Consider the following 20,056-nt stretch of genomic DNA (forward strand, 5'->3'; position numbering starts at 1 on the left):
GCGAAAGGCTTCTTGAAGGGAAAGATGTAACTCTGTGAGATGAATTAACAGAACACAGAGCAGTTTCTTAGAAAGCTTCTTTCCAGTTTTGAACGGAAGATATTTCCTTTTTCACCATAGCCCTCTATGGGCTTCCAAATATCCCTTTGCCAATTCCACAAGAACAGCGTTAGCGAAAGGCTTCTTGAAGGGAAAGATGTAACTCTGTGAGATGAACTAACAGATCACAGAACAGTTTGTCAGAAAGCTTCTTTCCAGAATTGAACGGAGAATATTTCCTTTTTCACCATAGCCCTCTATGGGCTTCCAAATATCCCTTTGCCAATTCCAGAAGGACAGCCTTAGCGAAAGGCTTCTTAAAGGGAAGATGTAACTCTGTGAGATGAATAAAGAGAACACAGAGCAGTTTCTCAGAAAGCTTCTTTGCAGTTTTTAACGGAAGATATTTCCTTTTTCACCGTAGTCCTCTATGGGCTTCTAAATATCCCTTTTCCAATTCCACAAGAACAGCCTTAGCGAAAGGCTTCTTAAAGGGAAGATGTAACTCAGTGAGATGAATTAAGAGAACACAGAACAGTTTCTCAGAAAGCTTCTTTCCAGTTTTGAACTTAAGATATTTCCTTTTTCACCGTAGCCCTCTATGGGCTTCCAAATATCCCTTTGCCCATTCCACAAGAACAGCCTTAGCGAAAGGCTTCTTGAAGGGAAAGATGTAAATCTGTGAGATGAATTAACAGACACAGAGCAGTTTCTCTGAAAGCTTCTTTCCAATTTTGAAAAGAAGATATTTCCTTTTTCACCATAGCCCTCTATGGGCTTCCAAATATCCCTTTGCCAATTCCACAAGAACAGCCTTAGCGAAAGGCTTCTTGAATGGAAAGATGTAACTCTGTGAGATGAATTAACATAATACAGAGCAGTTTCTCAGAAAGCTTCTTTCCAGTTTTCAATGGAAGATATTTCCTTTTTCACCGAAGCCCTCTATGGGCTTCCAAATATCCCTTTGCCAATTCCACAAGAACAGCCTTAGCGAAAGGCTTCTTGAAGGGAAAGATGTAACTCTGTGAGATGAATTAACAGAACACAGAGCAGTTTCTTAGAAAGCTTCTTTCCAGTTTTGAACGGAAGATATTTCCTTTTTCACCATAGCCCTCTATGGGCTTCCAAATATCCCTTTGCCAATTCCACAAGAACAGCCTTAGCGAAAGGCTTCTTAAAGGGAAGATGTAACTCAGTGAGATGAATTAAGAGAACACAGAACAGTTTCTCAGAAAGCTTCTTTCCAGTTTTGAACTTAAGATATTTCCTTTTTCACCGTAGCCCTCTATGGGCTTCCAAATATCCCTTTGCCCATTCCACAAGAACAGCCTTAGCGAAAGGCTTCTTGAAGGGAAAGATGTAAATCTGTGAGATGAATTAACAGAACACAGAGCAGTTTCTCCGAAAGCTTCTTTCCAATTTTGAAAAGAAGATATTTCCTTTTTCACCATAGCCCTCTATGGGATTCCAAATATCCCTTTGCCAATTCCACAAGAACAGCCTTAGCGAAAGGCTTCTTGAATGGAAAGATGTAACTCTGTGAGATGAATTAACATAATACAGAGCAGTTTCTCAGAAAGCTTCTTTCCAGTTTTCAATGGAAGATATTTCCTTTTTCACCATAGCACTCTATGGGCTTCCAAATATCCCTTTGCCAATTCCACAAGAACAGCCATAGCGAAAGGCTCCTTGAAGGGAAAGATGTAACTCTGTGAGATGAATTAACAGAACACAGAGCAGTTTCTCAGAAAGCTTCTTTCCAGTTTTGAACGGAAGATATTTCCTTTTTCACCATAGCCCTCTATGGGCTTCCAAATATAACTTTGCCAATTCCACAAGAAAGGCCTTAGCGAAAGGCTTCTTGAAGGGAAAGATGTAACTCTGTGAGATGAATTAACAGAACACAGAGCAGTTTCTCAGAGAGCTTCTTTCCAGTTTTGAACCGGAGATAGTTCCTTTTTCACCATAGCCTTCTATGGGCTTCCAAATATCCCTTTGCCAATTCCACAAGAACAGCCTTAGCGGAAGGATTCTTGAATGGAAAGATGTAACTCTGTGAGAGGAATTAACAGAACACAGAGCAGTTTCTCAGAGAGCTTCTTTCCTGTTTTGAACGGAAGATATTACGTTTCTCGCCATAGCCCTCTATGGGCTTCAAAATATCACTTTGCCAATTCCACAAGAACAGCCTTAGCGAAAGGCTTCCTGAAGGGAAAGATGTAACTCTGTGTGATGAATTAACAGAACACAGAGCAGTTTCTCAGTGAGCTTCTTTCCAGTTTTGAATGGGAGATATTTACTTTTTCACCATAGCCCTCTTTAGATGAATTAACAGAACACAGAGCAGTTTCTCAGAAAGCTTCTTTCCAGTTTTGAACGGAACCTATTTCTTTTTTCACCATAGCCCCCTTGAGATGAATTAACAGAACACAGAGCAGTTTCTCAGAAAGCTTCTTTCCAGTTTTGAACAGAAGATATTTCCTTTTTCACCATAGCCCTCTATGGGCTTCCAAATATCCCTGTGCAAATTCCACAAGAACAGCCTTAGCGAAAGGCTTCTTGAAGGGAAAGATGTAACTCTGTGAGATGAATTAACAGAACACAGGGTAGTTTCTCAGAGAGCTTCTTTCCAGTTTTGAACGGGAGGTAATTCCTTTTTCACCATAGCCCTCTATGGGCTTCCAAATATCCCTTTTCCAATTCCACAAGAACAGCCTTAGCGAAAGGCTTCTTGAAGGGAAAGATGTAACTCTGTGACTTGAATTAACAGAACACAGAGCAGTTTCCCAGAATGCTTCTTTCCATTTTTCATCGGAAGATATTTCCTTTTTCACCATAGCCCTCTATTGGCTTCCAAATATCCCTTGCCAATTCCACAAGAACAGCCTTAGCGAAATGATTCTTGAAGGGAAAGATGTAACTCTGTGAGATGAATTAACAGAACACAAAGCAGTTTCTCAGAAAGATTCTTTCCCGTTGTGAACGGAAGATATTTCCTTTTTCACCATAGCCCTCTTTGGGCTTCCAAATAACCCTTTGCCAATTCCACAAGAACAGCCTTAGCGAAAGGCTAATTGAAGGGAAAGATGTAACCCTGTGAGATGAATTAACAGAACACAGAGCAGTTTCTCAGAAAGCTTCTTTCCAGTTTTGAACGGATGATATTTCCTTTTTCACCATAGCCCTCTATGTGTTTACAAATATCCCTTTGCCAATTCCACAAGAACAGACTTAGCGATAGGCTTCTTGAAGGGAAAGATGTAACTCTGTGAGAGGAATTAACAGAACACCGAGCAGTTTCTTAGAAAGTTTCTTTCCAGTTTTGAACGGAAGATATTTCCGTTTTCACCATAGCCCTCTATGGACTTCCAAATATCCCTTTGCCAATTCCACAAGAACCGCCTTAGCGAAAGGCTTCATGAAGGGAAAGATGTAACTCAGTGAGACGAATTAACAGAGCACAGAGCAGTTTGTCAGAAAGCTTCTTTCCAGTTTTGAACGGAAGATATTTCCTTTTTCACCGAAACCCTCTATGGGCTTCCAAATATCCCTTTGCCAATTCCAGAAGAACAGCCTTAGCGAAAGGCTTCTTGAAGGGAAAGATGTAACTCTGTGAGATGAATTAACAGAACACAGAGCAGTTTCTTAGAAAGCTTCTTTCCAGTTTTGAACGGAAGATATTTCCTTTTTCACCATAGCCCTCTATGGGCTTCCAAATATCCCTTTGCCAATTCCACAAGAACAGCCTTAGCGAAAGGCTTCTTAAAGGGAAAATGTAACTCAGTGAGATGAATTAAGAGAACACAGAACAGTTTCTCAGAAAGCTTCTTTCCAGTTTTGAACTTAAGATATTTCCTTTTTCACCGTAGCCCTCTATGGGCTTCCAAATATCCCTTTGCCCATTCCACAAGAACAGCCTTAGCGAAAGGCTTCTTGAAGGGAAAGATGTAAATCTGTGAGATGAATTAACAGAACACAGAGGAGTTTCTCCGAAAGCTTCTTTCCAATTTTGAAAAGAAGATATTTCCTTTTTCACCATAGCCCTCTATGGGATTCCAAATATCCCTTTGCCAATTCCACAAGAACAGCCTTAGCGAAAGGCTTCTTGAATGGAAAGATGTAACTCTGTGAGATGAATTAACATAATACAGAGCAGTTTCTCAGAAAGCTTCTTTCCAGTTTTCAATGGAAGATATTTCCTTTTTCACCATAGCACTCTATGGGCTTCCAAATATCCCTTTGCCAATTCCACAAGAACAGCCATAGCGAAAGGCTCCTTGAAGGGAAAGATGTAACTCTGTGAGATGAATTAACAGAACACAGAGCAGTTTCTCAGAAAGCTTCTTTCCAGTTTTGAACGGAAGATATTTCCTTTTTCACCATAGCCCTCTATGGGCTTCCAAATATAACTTTGCCAATTCCACAAGAAAGGCCTTAGCGAAAGGCTTCTTGAAGGGAAAGATGTAACTCTGTGAGATGAATTAACAGAACACAGAGCAGTTTCTCAGAGAGCTTCTTTCCAGTTTTGAACCGGAGATAGTTCCTTTTTCACCATAGCCTTCTATGGGCTTCCAAATATCCCTTTGCCAATTCCACAAGAACAGCCTTAGCGGAAGGATTCTTGAATGGAAAGATGTAACTCTGTGAGAGGAATTAACAGAACACAGAGCAGTTTCTCAGAGAGCTTCTTTCCTGTTTTGAACGGAAGATATTACGTTTCTCGCCATAGCCCTCTATGGGCTTCAAAATATCACTTTGCCAATTCCACAAGAACAGCCTTAGCGAAAGGCTTCCTGAAGGGAAAGATGTAACTCTGTGTGATGAATTAACAGAACACAGAGCAGTTTCTCAGTGAGCTTCTTTCCAGTTTTGAATGGGAGATATTTACTTTTTCACCATAGCCCTCTTTAGATGAATTAACAGAACACAGAGCCGTTTCTCAGAAAGCTTCTTTCCAGTTTTGAACGGAACCTATTTCTTTTTTCACCATAGCCCCCTTGAGATGAATTAACAGAACACAGAGCAGTTTCTCAGAAAGCTTCTTTCCAGTTTTGAACAGAAGATATTTCCTTTTTCACCATAGCCCTCTATGGGCTTCCAAATATCCCTTTGCAAATTCCACAAGAACAGCCTTAGCGAAAGGCTTCTTGAAGGGAAAGATGTAACTCTGTGAGATGAATTAACAGAACACAGGGTAGTTTCTCAGAGAGCTTCTTTCCAGTTTTGAACGGGAGGTAATTCCTTTTTCACCATAGCCCTCTATGGGCTTCCAAATATCCCTTTTCCAATTCCACAAGAACAGCCTTAGCGAAAGGCTTCTTGAAGGGAAAGATGTAACTCTGTGACTTGAATTAACAGAACACAGAGCAGTTTCCCAGAATGCTTCTTTCCATTTTTCATTGGAAGATATTTCCTTTTTCACCATAGCCCTCTATTGGCTTCCAAATATCCCTTGCCAATTCCACAAGAACAGCCTTAGCGAAATGATTCTTGAAGGGAAAGATGTAACTCTGTGAGATGAATTAACAGAACACAAAGCAGTTTCTCAGAAAGATTCTTTCCCGTTGTGAACGGAAGATATTCCTTTTTCACCATAGCCCTCTTTGGGCTTCCAAATATCCCTTTGCCAATTCCACAAGAACAGCCTTAGCGAAAGGCTAATTGAAGGGAAAGATGTAACCCTGTGAGATGAATTAACAGAACACAGAGCAGTTTCTCAGAAAGCTTCTTTCCAGTTTTGAACGGATGATATTTCCTTTTCCACCATAGCCCTCTATGTGTTTACAAATATCCCTTTGCCAATTCCACAAGAACAGACTTAGCGATAGGCTTCTTGAAGGGAAAGATGTAACTCTGTGAGAGGAATTAACAGAACACCGAGCAGTTTCTTAGAAAGTTTCTTTCCAGTTTTGAACGGAAGATATTTCCGTTTTCACCATAGCCCTCTATGGACTTCCAAATATCCCTTTGCCAATTCCACAAGAACCGCCTTAGCGAAAGGCTTCATGAAGGGAAAGATGTAACTCAGTGAGACGAATTAACAGAGCACAGAGCAGTTTGTCAGAAAGCTTCTTTCCAGTTTTGAACGGAAGATATTTCCTTTTTCACCGAAGCCCTCTATGGGCTTCCAAATATCCCTTTGCCAATTCCACAAGAACAGCCTTAGCGAAAGGCTTCTTGAAGGGAAAGATGTAACTCTGTGAGATGAATTAACAGAACACAGAGCAGTTTCTCAGAGAGCTTCTTTCCAGTTTTGAACGGGAGATAATTCCTTTTTCACCATAGCCCTCTATGGGCTCCCAAATATCCCTTTGCCATTTCCACAAGAACAGCCTTAGGGAAAGGCTTCTTGAAGGGAAAGATGTAACTCTGTGAGATGAATTAACAGAACCCATAGCAGTTTCTCAGAAAGCTTCTTTCCATTTTTCATCGGAAGTTATTTCCTTTTTCACCATAGCAATCTATGGGCTTCCAAATATCACTTTGCCAATTCCACAAGAACAGCCTTAGCGAAAGGCTTCTTGAAGGGAAAGATGTAACTCTGTGAGATGAATTAACAGAACACAGAGCAGTTTCTCAAAAAGCTTCTTTCCAGTTTTGCACGGAAGCTATTTCCTTTTTCACCATAGCCCTCTTGAGATGAATTAACAGAACACAGAGCAGTCTCTCAAAAAGCTTCTTTCCCGTTGTGAACGGAAGATATTTCCTTTTTCACCATAGCCCTCTTTGGGCTTCCAAATATCCCTTTGCCAATTCTACAAGAACAGCCTTAGCGAATGGCTTCTTGAAGGGAAAGATGTAACTCTGTGAGATGAAATAACAGAACACAAAGCAGTTTCTCAGATACCTTCTTTCCAGTTGTGAACGGAAGATATTTCCTTTTTCACCATAGCCCTCTAAGGGCTTCCAAATATCCCTTTTCCAATTCCACAAGAACAGCCTTAGCGAAATGCTTCATGAAGGAAAAGATGTAACTCTGTGAGATGAATTAACAGAGCAAAGAGCAGTTTGTCAGAAAGCTTCTTTCCAGTTTTGAACGGAAGATATTTCCGTTTTCACTGAAGCCCTCTATGGGCTTCCAAATATCCCTTTGCCAATTCCACAGGAACAGCCTTAGCGAAAGGCTTCTTGAACGGAAAGATGTAACTCTGTGAGATGAATTAACAGAACACAGAGCAGTTTCTCAGAGAGCTTCTTACCAGTTTTGAACGGGAGATAATTCCTTTTTCACCATAGCCCTCTATGGGCTCCAAAATATCCCTTTGCCATTTCCACAAGAACAGCCTTATGGAAAGGCTTCTTGAAGGGAAAGATGTAACTCTGTGAGATGAATTAACAGAACCCAGAGCAGTTTCTCAGAAAGCTTCTTTCCATTTTTCATCGGAAGGTATTTCCTTTTTCACCATAGCCCTCTATGGGCTTCCAAATATCCCTTTGCCAATTCCACAAGAACAGCCTTAGCGAAAGGCTTCTTGAAGGGAAAGATGTAACTCTGTGAGATGAATTAACAGAACACAGAGCAGTTTCTCAGAAAGCTTCTTTCCAGTTTTGAATGGAAGATATTTCCTTTTTTACCATAGCACTCTATGGGCTTCCAAATATCATTTTGCCAATTCCACAAGAACAGCCTTAGCGAAAGGCTTCCTGAACGGAAACATGTAACTCTGTGAGATGAATTAACAGAACACAGAGCAGTTTCTCAGAAAGCTTCTTTCCAGTTTTGAACGGAAGATATTTCCTTTTTCACCGTAGCCCTCTATGGGCTTCCAAATATTCCTTTGCCAATTCCACAAGAACAGCGTTAGTGAAAGGCTTCTTGAAGGGAAAGATGTAACTCTGTGAGATGAATTAACAGAGCACAGAACAGTTTCTCAGAAAGCTTCTTTCCAGTTTTGAACGGAGGATATTTCCTTTTTCACCATAGCCCTCTATGGGCTTCCAAATATCCCTTTGCCAATTCCAGAAGAACAGCCTTAGCGAAAGGCTTCTTAAAGCGAAGATGTAACTCTGTGAGATGAATTAAGAGAACACAGAGCAGTTTCTCAGAAAGCTTCTTTCCAGTTTTGAACGGAAGATATTTCCTTTTTCACCGTAGCCCTCTATGGGCTTCTAAATATCCCTTTTCCAATTCCACAAGAACAGCCTTAGCGAAAGGCTTCTTAAAGGGAAGATGTAACTCTGTGAGACGAATTAAGAGAACACAGAGAAGTTTCTCAGAAAGCTTCTTTCCAGTATTGAACGGAAGAAATTTCCTTTTTCACCGTAGCCCTCTATGGGCTTCCAAATATGCCTTTTCCAATTCTCAAGAACAGCCTTAGCGAAAGGGTTCTTGAAGGGAAAGATGTAACTCTGTGAGATGAATTAACAGAACACAGAGGAGTTTCTCCGAAAGCTTCTTTCCAATTTTGAAAAGAAGATATTTCCTTTTTCACCATAGCACTCTATGGGCTTCCAAATATCCCTTTGCCAATTCCACAAGAACAGCCTTAGCGAAAGGCTTCTTGAATGGAAAGATGTAACTCTGTGAGATGAATTAACATAATACAGAGCAGTTTCTCAGAAAGCTTCTTTCCAGTTTTCAATGGAAGATATTTCCTTTTTCACCATAGCACTCTATGGGCTTCCAAATATCCCTTTGCCAATTCCACAAGAACAGCCTTAGCGAAAGGCTTCTTGAAAGGAAAGATGTAACTCTGTGAGATAAATTAACAGAACACAGAGCAGTTTCTCAGAAAGCTTCTTTCCAGTTTTGAACGGAAGATATTACGTTTCTCACCATAGCCCTCTAGGGGCTTCAAAATATCACTTTGCCAATTCCACCATAACAGCCTTAGCGAAAAGCTTCTTGAAGGGAAAGATGTAACTCTGTGAGATGAATTAACAGAGCAAAGAGCAGTTTGTCAGAAAGCTTCTTTCCAGTTTTTAACGGAAGATATTTCCTTTTTCACTGAAGCCCTCTATGGGCTTCCAAATATCCCTTTGCCAATTCCACAGGAACAGCCTTAGCGAAAGGCTTCTTGAAGGGAAATATGTAACTCTGTGAGATGAATTAACAGAACACAGAGCAGTTTCTCAGAAAGCTTCTTTCCAGTTTTGAACGGGAGATAATTCCTTTTTCACCACAGCCCTCTATGGGCTTCCAAATATCCCTTTGCCATTTCCACATGAACAGCCTTAGGGAAAGGCTTCTTGAAGGGAAAGATGTAACTCTGTGAGATGAATTAACAGAACCCAGAGCAGTTTCTCAGAAAGCTTCTTTTAAGTTTTGTACGGAAGATATTTCCTTTTTCACATAGCCCTCTATGGGCTTCCAAATATTCCTTTGCCAATTCCACAAGAACAGCATTAGCGAAAGGCTTCTTGAAGGGAAAGATGTAACTCTGTGAGGTGAATTAACAGAACACAGAGCAGTTTCTCAGAAAGCTTCTTTCCAGTTTTGAACGGAAGATATTTCCTTTTTCACCATAGCCCTCTATGGGCTTCCAAATATCACTTTGAAAATTCCACAAGAACAGACTTAGCGAAAGGCTTCTTGAAGGGAAAGATGTAACTCTGTGAGATGAATTAACAGAACACAGAGCAGTTTCTCAAAAAGCTTCTTTCCAGTTTTGCACGGAAGCTATTTCCTTTTTCACCATAGCCCTCTTGAGATGAATTAACAGAACACATAGCAGTTTCTCAGAAAGCTTCTTTCCAGTTTTGAACGGAAGATATTTCCTTTTTCACCATAGCCCTCAATGGGCTTCCAAATATCCCTTTGCAAATTCCACAAGAACAGCCTTAGCGAAAGGCTTCTTGAAGGGAAAGATGTAACTCTGTGAGATGAATTAACAGAACACAGAGTAGTTTCTCAGAGAGCTTCTTTCCAGTTTTGAACGGGAGGTAATTCCTTTTTCACCATAGCCCTCTATGGGCTTCCAAATATCCCTTATCCAATTCCACAAGAACAGCCTTAGCTAAAGGCTTCTTGAAGGGAAAGATGTAACTCTGTGACTTGAATTAACAGAACACAGAGCAGTTTCCCAGAAAGCTTCTTTCCATTTTTCATCGGAAGATATTTCCTTTTTCACCGTAGCCATCTATTGGCTTCCAAATATCCCTTGCCAATTCCACAAGAACAGCCTTAGCGAAATGATTCTTGAAGGGAAAGATGTAACTCTGTGAGATGAATTAACAGAACACAAAGCAGTTTCTCAGAAAGCTTCTTTCCCGTTGTGAACGGAAGATATTTCCTTTTTCACCATAGCCCTCTTTGGGCTTCCAAATATCCCTTTGCCAATTCCACAAGAACAGCCTTAGCGAAAGGCTAATTGAAGGGAAAGATGTAACCCTGTGAGATGAATTAACAGAACACAGAGCAGTTTCTTAGAAAGCTTCTTTCCAGTTTTGAACGGAAGATATTTCCTTTTTCACCATAGCCCTCTATGGGCTTCCAAATATCCCTTTTCCAATTCCACAAGAACAGCCTTAGCGAAAGGCTCCTTGAAGGGAAAGATGTAACCCTGTGAGATGAATTAACAGAACACAGAGCAGCTTCTCAGAAAGCTTCTTTCCAGTTTTGAACGGAAGATATTTCCTTTTTCACCATAGCCCTCTTTGGGCTTCCAAATATCCCTTTGCCAATTCCACAAGAACAGCCTCAGCGAAAGGCTTCTTGAAGGGAAAGATGTAACTCTGTGAGATGAATTAACAGAACACAGAGCAGTTTCTAAGAAAGCTTCTTTCCAGTTTTCAATGGAAGATATTTCCTTTTTCACCATAGCCCTCTATGGGCTTCCAAATATCCCTTTGCCAATTTCACAAGAACAGACTTAGCGAAAGGCTTCTTGAAGGGAAAGATGTAACTCTTTGAGATAAATTAACAGAACACAGAGCAGTTTCTCAGAAAGCTTCTTTCCAGTTTTGAACGGATGATATTTCCTTTTTCACCATAGCCCTCTATGGGCTTCCAAATATCCCTTTGCCAATTCCACAAGAACAGCCTTAGCGAAAGGCTTCTTGAAGGGAAAGATGTAACTCTGTGAGATGAATTAACAGAACACAGAGCAGTTTCTCAGAGAGCTTCTTTCCAGTTTTGAACGGGAGATAATTCCTTTTTCACCATAGCCCTCTATGGGCTCCCAAATATCCCTTTTCCATTTCCACAAGAACAGCCTTAGGGAAAGGCTTCTTGAAGGGAAAGATGTAACTCTGTGAGATGAATTAACAGAACACAGAGCAGTTTCTCAGAAAGCTTCTTTCCATTTTTCATCGGAAGATATTTCCTTTTTCACCATAGCCCTCTATGGGCTTCCAAATATCCCTTTGCCAATTCCACAAGAACAGCCTTAGCGAAAGGCTTCTTGAAGGGAAAGATGTAACTCTGTGAGATGAATTAACAGAACACAGAGCAGTTTCTCAGAGAGCTTCTTTCCAGTTTTGATCGGAAGTTATTTCCTTTTTTACCATAGCACTCTATGGGCTTCCAAATATCACTTTGCCAATTCCACAAGAACAGCCTTAGCGAAAGGCTTCTTGAAGGGAAAGATGTAACTCTGTGAGATGAATTAACAGAACACAGAGCAGTTTCTTAGAAAGCTTCTTTCCAGTTTTGAACGGAAGATATTTCCTTTTTCACCATAGCCCTCTATGGGCTTCCAAATATCCCTTTGCCAATTCCACAAGAACAGCGTTAGCGAAAGGCTTCTTGAAGGGAAAGATGTAACTCTGTGAGATGAACTAACAGATCACAGAACAGTTTGTCAGAAAGCTTCTTTCCAGAATTGAACGGAGAATATTTCCTTTTTCACCATAGCCCTCTATGGGCTTCCAAATATCCCTTTGCCAATTCCAGAAGGACAGCCTTAGCGAAAGGCTTCTTAAAGGGAAGATGTAACTCTGTGAGATGAATAAAGAGAACACAGAGCAGTTTCTCAGAAAGCTTCTTTGCAGGTTTTAACGGAAGATATTTCCTTTTTCACCGTAGTCCTCTATGGGCTTCTAAATATCCCTTTTCCAATTCCACAAGAACAGCCTTAGCGAAAGGCTTCTTAAAGGGAAGATGTAACTCAGTGAGATGAATTAAGAGAACACAGAACAGTTTCTCAGAAAGCTTCTTTCCAGTTTTGAACTTAAGATATTTCCTTTTTCACCGTAGCCCTCTATGGGCTTCCAAATATCCCTTTGCCCATTCCACAAGAACAGCCTTAGCGAAAGGCTTCTTGAAGGGAAAGATGTAAATCTGTGAGATGAATTAACAGACACAGAGCAGTTTCTCTGAAAGCTTCTTTCCAATTTTGAAAAGAAGATATTTCCTTTTTCACCATAGCCCTCTATGGGCTTCCAAATATCCCTTTGCCAATTCCACAAGAACAGCCTTAGCGAAAGGCTTCTTGAATGGAAAGATGTAACTCTGTGAGATGAATTAACATAATACAGAGCAGTTTCTCAGAAAGCTTCTTTCCAGTTTTCAATGGAAGATATTTCCTTTTTCACCGAAGCCCTCTATGGGCTTCCAAATATCCCTTTGCCAATTCCACAAGAACAGCCTTAGCGAAAGGCTTCTTGAAGGGAAAGATGTAACTCTGTGAGATGAATTAACAGAACACAGAGCAGTTTCTTAGAAAGCTTCTTTCCAGTTTTGAACGGAAGATATTTCCTTTTTCACCATAGCCCTCTATGGGCTTCCAAATATCCCTTTGCCAATTCCACAAGAACAGCCTTAGCGAAAGGCTTCTTAAAGGGAAGATGTAACTCAGTGAGATGAATTAAGAGAACACAGAACAGTTTCTCAGAAAGCTTCTTTCCAGTTTTGAATTTAAGATATTTCCTTTTTCACCGTAGCCCTCTATGGGCTTCCAAATATCCCTTTGCCCATTCCACAAGAACAGCCTTAGCGAAAGGCTTCTTGAAGGGAAAGATGTAAATCTGTGAGATGAATTAACAGAACACAGAGCAGTTTCTCCGAAAGCTTCTTTCCAATTTTGAAAAGAAGATATTTCCTTTTTCACCATAGCCCTCTATGGGCTTCCAAATATCCCTTTGCCAATTCCACAAGAACAGCCTTAGCGAAAGGCTTCTTGAATGGAAAGATGTAACTCTGTGAGATGAATTAACATAATACAGAGCAGTTTCTCAGAAAGCTTCTTTCCAGTTTTCAATGGAAGATATTTCCTTTTTCACCATAGCACTCTATGGGCTTCCAAATATCCCTTTGCCAATTCCACAAGAACAGCCATAGCGAAAGGCTCCTTGAAGGGAAAGATGTAACTCTGTGAGATGAATTAACAGAACACAGAGCAGTTTCTCAGAAAGCTTCTTTCCAGTTTTGAACGGAAGATATTTCCTTTTTCACCATAGCCCTCTATGGGCTTCCAAATATAACTTTGCCAATTCCACAAGAAAGGCCTTAGCGAAAGGCTTCTTGAAGGGAAAGATGTAACTCTGTGAGATGAATTAACAGAACACAGAGCAGTTTCTCAGAGAGCTTCTTTCCAGTTTTGAACCGGAGATAGTTCCTTTTTCAACATAGCCTTCTATGGGCTTCCAAATATCCCTTTGCCAATTCCACAAGAACAGCCTTAGCGGAAGGATTCTTGAATGGAAAGATGTAACTCTGTGAGAGGAATTAACAGAACACAGAGCAGTTTCTCAGAGAGCTTCTTTCCTGTTTTGAACGGAAGATATTACGTTTCTCGCCATAGCCCTCTATGGGCTTCAAAATATCACTTTGCCAATTCCACAAGAACAGCCTTAGCGAAAGGCTTCCTGAAGGGAAAGATGTAACTCTGTGTGATGAATTAACAGAACACAGAGCAGTTTCTCAGTGAGCTTCTTTCCAGTTTTGAATGGGAGATATTTACTTTTTCACCATAGCCCTCTTTAGATGAATTAACAGAACACAGAGCAGTTTCTCAGAAAGCTTCTTTCCAGTTTTGAACGGAACCTATTTCTTTTTTCACCATAGCCCCCTTGAGATGAATTAACAGAACACAGAGCAGTTTCTCAGAAAGCTTCTTTCCAGTTTTGAACAGAAGATATTTCCTTTTTCACCATAGCCCTCTATGGGCTTCCAAATATCCCTTTGCAAATTCCACAAGAACAGCCTTAGCGAAAGGCTTCTTGAAGGGAAAGATGTAACTCTGTGAGATGAATTAACAGAACACAGGGTAGTTTCTCAGAGAGCTTCTTTCCAGTTTTGAACGGGAGGTAATTCCTTTTTCACCATAGCCCTCTATGGGCTTCCAAATATCCCTTTTCCAATTCCACAAGAACAGCCTTAGCGAAAGGCTTCTTGAAGGGAAAGATGTAACTCTGTGACTTGAATTAACAGAACACAGAGCAGTTTCCCAGAATGCTTCTTTCCATTTTTCATCGGAAGATATTTCCTTTTTCACCATAGCCCTCTATTGGCTTCCAAATATCCCTTGCCAATTCCACAAGAACAGCCTTAGCGAAATGATTCTTGAAGGGAAAGATGTAACTCTGTGAGATGAATTAACAGAACACAAAGCAGTTTCTCAGAAAGATTCTTTCCCGTTGTGAACGGAAGATATTTCCTTTTTCACCATAGCCCTCTTTGGGCTTCCAAATATCCCTTTGCCAATTCCACAAGAACAGCCTTAGCGAAAGGCTAATTGAAGGGAAAGATGTAACCCTGTGAGATGAATTAACAGAACACAGAGCAGTTTCTCAGAAAGCTTCTTTCCAGTTTTGAACGGATGATATTTCCTTTTTCACCATAGCCCTCTATGTGTTTACAAATATCCCTTTGCCAATTCCACAAGAACAGACTTAGCGATAGGCTTCTTGAAGGGAAAGATGTAACTCTGTGAGAGGAATTAACAGAACACCGAGCAGTTTCTTAGAAAGTTTCTTTCCAGTTTTGAACGGAAGATATTTCCGTTTTCACCATAGCCCTCTATGGGCTTCCAAATATCCCTTTGCCAATTCCACAAGAACCGCCTTAGCGAAAGGCTTCATGAAGGGAAAGATGTAACTCAGTGAGACGAATTAACAGAGCACAGAGCAGTTTGTCAGAAAGCTTCTTTCCAGTTTTGAACGGAAGATATTTCCTTTTTCACCGAAGCCCTCTATGGGCTTCCAAATATCCCTTTGCCAATTCCACAAGAACAGCCTTAGCGAAAGGCTTCTTGAAGGGAAAGATGTAACTCTGTGAGATGAATTAACAGAACACAGAGCAGTTTCTTAGAAAGCTTCTTTCCAGTTTTGAACGGAAGATATTTCCTTTTTCACCATAGCCCTCTATGGGCTTCCAAATATCCCTTTGCCAATTCCACAAGAACAGCCTTAGCGAAAGGCTTCTTAAAGGGAAGATGTAACTCAGTGAGATGAATTAAGAGAACACAGAACAGTTTCTCAGAAAGCTTCTTTCCAGTTTTGAACTTAAGATATTTCCTTTTTCACCGTAGCCCTCTATGGGCTTCCAAATATCCCTTTGCCCATTCCACAAGAACAGCCTTAGCGAAAGGCTTCTTGAAGGGAAAGATGTAAATCTGTGAGATGAATTAACAGAACACAGAGGAGTTTCTCCGAAAGCTTCTTTCCAATTTTGAAAAGAAGATATTTCCTTTTTCACCATAGCCCTCTATGGGATTCCAAATATCCCTTTGCCAATTCCACAAGAACAGCCTTAGCGAAAGGCTTCTTGAATGGAAAGATGTAACTCTGTGAGATGAATTAACATAATACAGAGCAGTTTCTCAGAAAGCTTCTTTCCAGTTTTCAATGGAAGATATTTCCTTTTTCACCATAGCACTCTATGGGCTTCCAAATATCCCTTTGCCAATTCCACAAGAACAGCCATAGCGAAAGGCTCCTTGAAGGGAAAGATGTAACTCTGTGAGATGAATTAACAGAACACAGAGCAGTTTCTCAGAAAGCTTCTTTCCAGTTTTGAACGGAAGATATTTCCTTTTTCACCATAGCCCTCTATGGGCTTCCAAATATAACTTTGCCAATTCCACAAGAAAGGCCTTAGCGAAAGGCTTCTTGAAGGGAAAGATGTAACTCTGTGAGATGAATTAACAGAACACAGAGCAGTTTCTCAGAGAGCTTCTTTCCAGTTTTGAACCGGAGATAGTTCCTTTTTCACCATAGCCTTCTATGGGCTTCCAAATATCCCTTTGCCAATTCCACAAGAACAGCCTTAGCGGAAGGATTCTTGAATGGAAAGATGTAACTCTGTGAGAGGAATTAACAGAACACAGAGCAGTTTCTCAGAGAGCTTCTTTCCTGTTTTGAACGGAAGATATTACGTTTCTCGCCATAGCCCTCTATGGGCTTCAAAATATCACTTTGCCAATTCCACAAGAACAGCCTTAGCGAAAGGCTTCCTGAAGGGAAAGATGTAACTCTGTGTGATGAATTAACAGAACACAGAGCAGTTTCTCAGTGAGCTTCTTTCCAGTTTTGAATGGGAGATATTTACTTTTTCACCATAGCCCTCTTTAGATGAATTAACAGAACACAGAGCAGTTTCTCAGAAAGCTTCTTTCCAGTTTTGAACGGAACCTATTTCTTTTTTCACCATAGCCCCCTTGAGATGAATTAACAGAACACAGAGCAGTTTCTCAGAAAGCTTCTTTCCAGTTTTGAACAGAAGATATTTCCTTTTTCACCATAGCCCTCTATGGGCTTCCAAATATCCCTTTGCAAATTCCACAAGAACAGCCTTAGCGAAAGGCTTCTTGAAGGGAAAGATGTAACTCTGTGAGATGAATTAACAGAACACAGGGTAGTTTCTCAGAGAGCTTCTTTCCAGTTTTGAACGGGAGGTAATTCCTTTTTCACCATAGCCCTCTATGGGCTTCCAAATATCCCTTTTCCAATTCCACAAGAACAGCCTTAGCGAAAGGCTTCTTGAAGGGAAAGATGTAACTCTGTGACTTGAATTAACAGAACACAGAGCAGTTTCCCAGAATGCTTCTTTCCATTTTTCATTGGAAGATATTTCCTTTTTCACCATAGCCCTCTATTGGCTTCCAAATATCCCTTGCCAATTCCACAAGAACAGCCTTAGCGAAATGATTCTTGAAGGGAAAGATGTAACTCTGTGAGATGAATTAACAGAACACAAAGCAGTTTCTCAGAAAGATTCTTTCCCGTTGTGAACGGAAGATATTTCCTTTTTCACCATAGCCCTCTTTGGGCTTCCAAATATCCCTTTGCCAATTCCACAAGAACAGCCTTAGCGAAAGGCTAATTGAAGGGAAAGATGTAACCCTGTGAGATGAATTAACAGAACACAGAGCAGTTTCTCAGAAAGCTTCTTTCCAGTTTTGAACGGATGATATTTCCTTTTTCACCATAGCCCTCTATGTGTTTACAAATATCCCTTTGCCAATTCCACAAGAACAGACTTAGCGATAGGCTTCTTGAAGGGAAAGATGTAACTCTGTGAGAGGAATTAACAGAACACCGAGCAGTTTCTTAGAAAGTTTCTTTCCAGTTTTGAACGGAAGATATTTCCGTTTTCACCATAGCCCTCTATGGACTTCCAAATATCCCTTTGCCAATTCCACAAGAACCGCCTTAGCGAAAGGCTTCATGAAGGGAAAGATGTAACTCAGTGAGACGAATTAACAGAGCACAGAGCAGTTTGTCAGAAAGCTTCTTTCCAGTTTTGAACGGAAGATATTTCCTTTTTCACCGAAACCCTCTATGGGCTTCCAAATATCCCTTTGCCAATTCCAGAAGAACAGCCTTAGCGAAAGGCTTCTTGAAGGGAAAGATGTAACTCTGTGAGATGAATTAACAGAACACAGAGCAGTTTCTTAGAAAGCTTCTTTCCAGTTTTGAACGGAAGATATTTCCTTTTTCACCATAGCCCTCTATGGGCTTCCAAATATCCCTTTGCCAATTCCACAAGAACAGCCTTAGCGAAAGGCTTCTTAAAGGGAAGATGTAACTCAGTGAGATGAATTAAGAGAACACAGAACAGTTTCTCAGAAAGCTTCTTTCCAGTTTTGAACTTAAGATATTTCCTTTTTCACCGTAGCCCTCTATGGGCTTCCAAATATCCCTTTGCCCATTCCACAAGAACAGCCTTAGCGAAAGGCTTCTTGAAGGGAAAGATGTAAATCTGTGAGATGAATTAACAGAACACAGAGGAGTTTCTCCGAAAGCTTCTTTCCAATTTTGAAAAGAAGATATTTCCTTTTTCACCATAGCCCTCTATGGGATTCCAAATATCCCTTTGCCAATTCCACAAGAACAGCCTTAGCGAAAGGCTTCTTGAATGGAAAGATGTAACTCTGTGAGATGAATTAACATAATACAGAGCAGTTTCTCAGAAAGCTTCTTTCCAGTTTTCAATGGAAGATATTTCCTTTTTCACCATAGCACTCTATGGGCTTCCAAATATCCCTTTGCCAATTCCACAAGAACAGCCATAGCGAAAGGCTCCTTGAAGGGAAAGATGTAACTCTGTGAGATGAATTAACAGAACACAGAGCAGTTTCTCAGAAAGCTTCTTTCCAGTTTTGAACGGAAGATATTTCCTTTTTCACCATAGCCCTCTATGGGCTTCCAAATATAACTTTGCCAATTCCACAAGAAAGGCCTTAGCGAAAGGCTTCTTGAAGGGAAAGATGTAACTCTGTGAGATGAATTAACAGAACACAGAGCAGTTTCTCAGAGAGCTTCTTTCCAGTTTTGAACCGGAGATAGTTCCTTTTTCACCATAGCCTTCTATGGGCTTCCAAATATCCCTTTGCCAATTCCACAAGAACAGCCTTAGCGGAAGGATTCTTGAATGGAAAGATGTAACTCTGTGAGAGGAATTAACAGAACACAGAGCAGTTTCTCAGAGAGCTTCTTTCCTGTTTTGAACGGAAGATATTACGTTTCTCGCCATAGCCCTCTATGGGCTTCAAAATATCACTTTGCCAATTCCACAAGAACAGCCTTAGCGAAAGGCTTCCTGAAGGGAAAGATGTAACTCTGTGTGATGAATTAACAGAACACAGAGCAGTTTCTCAGTGAGCTTCTTTCCAGTTTTGAATGGGAGATATTTACTTTTTCACCATAGCCCTCTTTAGATGAATTAACAGAACACAGAGCAGTTTCTCAGAAAGCTTCTTTCCAGTTTTGAACGGAACCTATTTCTTTTTTCACCATAGCCCCCTTGAGATGAATTAACAGAACACAGAGCAGTTTCTCAGAAAGCTTCTTTCCAGTTTTGAACAGAAGATATTTCCTTTTTCACCATAGCCCTCTATGGGCTTCCAAATATCCCTTTGCAAATTCCACAAGAACAGCCTTAGCGAAAGGCTTCTTGAAGGGAAAGATGTAACTCTGTGAGATGAATTAACAGAACACAGGGTAGTTTCTCAGAGAGCTTCTTTCCAGTTTTGAACGGGAGGTAATTCCTTTTTCACCATAGCCCTCTATGGGCTTCCAAATATCCCTTTTCCAATTCCACAAGAACAGCCTTAGCGAAAGGCTTCTTGAAGGGAAAGATGTAACTCTGTGACTTGAATTAACAGAACACAGAGCAGTTTCCCAGAATGCTTCTTTCCATTTTTCATTGGAAGATATTTCCTTTTTCACCATAGCCCTCTATTGGCTTCCAAATATCCCTTGCCAATTCCACAAGAACAGCCTTAGCGAAATGATTCTTGAAGGGAAAGATGTAACTCTGTGAGATGAATTAACAGAACACAAAGCAGTTTCTCAGAAAGATTCTTTCCCGTTGTGAACGGAAGATATTCCTTTTTCACCATAGCCCTCTTTGGGCTTCCAAATATCCCTTTGCCAATTCCACAAGAACAGCCTTAGCGAAAGGCTAATTGAAGGGAAAGATGTAACCCTGTGAGATGAATTAACAGAACACAGAGCAGTTTCTCAGAAAGCTTCTTTCCAGTTTTGAACGGATGATATTTCCTTTTCCACCATAGCCCTCTATGTGTTTACAAATATCCCTTTGCCAATTCCACAAGAACAGACTTAGCGATAGGCTTCTTGAAGGGAAAGATGTAACTCTGTGAGAGGAATTAACAGAACACCGAGCAGTTTC

Source organism: Chlorocebus sabaeus, chromosome 17, assembly GCF_047675955.1.
Source record: "Chlorocebus sabaeus isolate Y175 chromosome 17, mChlSab1.0.hap1, whole genome shotgun sequence".
NCBI classification, from domain to species: Eukaryota; Metazoa; Chordata; class Mammalia; order Primates; family Cercopithecidae; genus Chlorocebus; species Chlorocebus sabaeus.